Source organism: Tenrec ecaudatus, chromosome 2 (assembly GCF_050624435.1).
Source record: "Tenrec ecaudatus isolate mTenEca1 chromosome 2, mTenEca1.hap1, whole genome shotgun sequence".
In the NCBI taxonomy this organism is placed as follows: domain Eukaryota; kingdom Metazoa; phylum Chordata; class Mammalia; order Afrosoricida; family Tenrecidae; genus Tenrec; species Tenrec ecaudatus.
Window position 1 is genome coordinate 292,005,656 of NC_134531.1, and position 3,298 is coordinate 292,008,953.

Sequence of the window (3,298 nt, forward strand, 5' to 3'; positions counted from 1 at the left end):
GCAACATGACTTGTCCAAGGCCATAGGCTATCAGTGTCAGAACCACTCTTGAGACTGAAGTTTAGGGATTTCAGCCCATGGTTATAGCCAGTCTTACATAACGCCTTAATGTTGACATCCTATTTCCTTTTCTTCTACCCCTTCTTCCAGGAAAACCAAAGCCAAACCCAATTGCCATAGATTCTACTCCGAGCTGTAGCGAACCTTTAGGCCAGAACAGAACAGAAATACCCCTGTGGTTATATATATATCATAGTTCTTAAGTCCACTGTGTGTGTGTGTGTGTGTGTATATATATATATATATATATATATATATTCTTAATTATATCTTAGTTCTTATATATCTTAGTTCTTAGTTCTTAGTTCTTATATATCTTAGTTCTTAAGTCCACTGTAACAAAATACCTCAAAGTGGTATTTCTTGTTGGTTCACAGTTCTGGAGGCTTTCCATTTGAAATGAGAAGATGAGCAAGGCCATACTTTCTTTCCAATCTAGAAGAAGCTTCTAGCTTGTCTCTTTCAGTTTCTAGTATCCAACAGCATCTCTTAGAGTTCCATGATTTATAGATGTAACCACCAAGAGCCTTACCCGGAAGTGACTCTCTGTGTCTTCTCTATTCGTTTATAAGATACCACTCAGAGTGGATTAGGACCCACCCTACTTTAGTTATGACATTGCTAAATTCATTAATGATATCTTAAAGAAACTGTTTTCATACAAAGTCAGAGCTGATATTGGGATTTCAGTCTTTTTTAGGACACATAATCCAATCCCTAACTGTTTAGAATGCATTATGTAGCAAATGATTACTTCATTAGTGTAGAATGATTTCGGACTCCCTGAGCAAGCAATGCGAACTTATTGCACAATAAATTTTAGATTTGGAAAGAATCATTGTAAGCAATCAATTATCATCTTCACTCATGGTGGAGTAGATGAAGAAATCAAGGGAGAGGAGTGTAAAATGACTCATCCAGGAATATGCCTCTGGAAAGAGATGTTTACTCCTATACATTGATTCTCTTTCCCTAAATATTTTAATATGAGAATCATGTATCAGTTCTCCCATTCCACCCCACATTCCCTCCACCCTCCAGACATTGCCACTCTCACCACTGGTCCTGAAGGGGCCATCTGTACTGGATTCCCTGTGTTTCCAGTTGCTGTCTGTACCAATGTACATCCTCTGGTCTAGCCAGATTTGTAAGGCAGAATTGGGATCATGATAGTGGGGTAGGAGGAAGCATTTAGGAACTAGAGGAAAGTTATATGTTTCATCATTGCTATCCTGCAACCTGATTGGCTCATCTCCTCCCCACAACCCTTCAGTAAGGGGGTGGCCAGTTGCCTACCAATGGGCTTTGAGTCTCCACTCTGAAGTCTCCCTCATTTACAATCATATGATTTTTTGTTCTTTGATGTTTGATACCTGATCCCTTCAATAGCCCTTGGGCCTCCTCCCTGGGGGAATAGACAGCAGAGAAGAGGGTGGGGGGAGATATCGGACAGTGTAACATATGACAAAATAATAATAATTTATAAATGATGAAGGGTTCATGAGGGAGGGGGTAGTGGAAAGGAGAGGGAAAATGAGGAGCCGATATTAAGGGCTTAAGTAGAAGGGAAATGTGTTGAGAATGATGATGGCAACAAATGTACGTATGTGCATGACACAATGGATATATGTATGGATTGTGATAAGAATTTTATGAGGCCCCAAATAAAACGATTAAAAATAAATAATTAATTGAACCAAAAAGTCAGTTCATTTCAAGAAAAAAAAGAATCATGTATTAAAAATAAGATACATGATTTTGAAATTGCATAATGTGTAATGAAGAAATAAATGCCCAAGTCAAGTATATATGCTTTGTTTTAGCAAGTAATATGCTGTAATATATTCTGAAAGACAAAAGGATCGGTTCTTCCCATATCTACTCATTTTAATGAGGACAAATCTAAAGACAATTCTCATTTTGCATCTTAAAGAATATGGAGTTATATTGAGATCATAACACGTTTCAATGCGCATTTTACACTGATTTTATTTTGCTATGATCTTCACTAACTGTGTATGTCTTAAGGTGTTCAGATGTGCATATTTATTGAATGTTTAAATTCAAGGGGTTTCTGTTCACCGTATTTATTCTCAGATCACATTTTAAGGCTGCATACTTTTATTTACCAGTGATCTGTCCCTTTTAGGCATGCTTTAGACAGAAGATCACGAAAGTGTTCCTTCACACGCAGAACGGAATATTTCTAAACGTAACTGGCTGTGCAGAATTCAAAAATGTTTCATGGACTATATTTACCTAAGAGGCTGAGCAGCTGTCTCTCAAGCAAACAAAGCAATCTTTCTCATCCTGACATGAGAGTATTATATTCATTTATAGAGAACTCTAGTACAAACGAAATGTCAGAAATGCTCTTCAATACCCTTCAAAATCAACTTTGACTAAAATAACCGGGGAAACCTAATATTAAGACTTTCTTAAGTCTTCTGGTGTAAAATAGCTGATGACTCTTCTGTACCCAGCTTATCTGCCAGAAAACTGATCTTGGAATGTCTATAGCTTAAGGACTCCCTTAAGAAGCTTATTTAAATAAGTTTCTTTGTGGTTAAAGCACCATTTTTCTTTCCATTACAATTAGAACAATATGTGATAGCATAGGACTGATTAGTGTGACTGTCCAAACATCGATTTATACTGGCATCGCTACATTTTACTTTAAAACAATGCCATGTTCCCCGATATGTTTTGCTTTCAATCATTCTGATCACATTTTATTCTGGCCTCATGAGCCAGAATACATTGCTGGCAGTCATGCATCCTAAGGAGCTTCAATTAATTCCTAAGCTACAAGGGCCTCTATCCAATACATTTTAGCATAAGCAGGTTTTGTGATCCAGGTTCCTTAAGATAGGTGAAAACCGGGAAAGCACAAATGTAGATGTACATCTCAATGCTGCAGCGATAGCTTCCCATAAATACATGTAGAAAATGAAATGCAAATAAATACAGCCTTTAGAACTGCCCCTACAGAGGCAGAGGTGGGAAGAGAGCCCAGTTATTCTGAAATAAAGTTTTTTACTTGGCTTCAGTTAGCTGATTTTACATTCTTGGAGAGGCATCGTTGATACCGTTAGCTAGTATTTAAACCAGGACCTCAGCTTCACATCAGACCCTGCGGGCGCTCCGACAATCTTTTCGGATTGATCCCTGAAGACGAGGTGGAATCTTTAATTGTGGAACAAACAGACATTAGTCAGGATCACGTGAGAAATTCAGC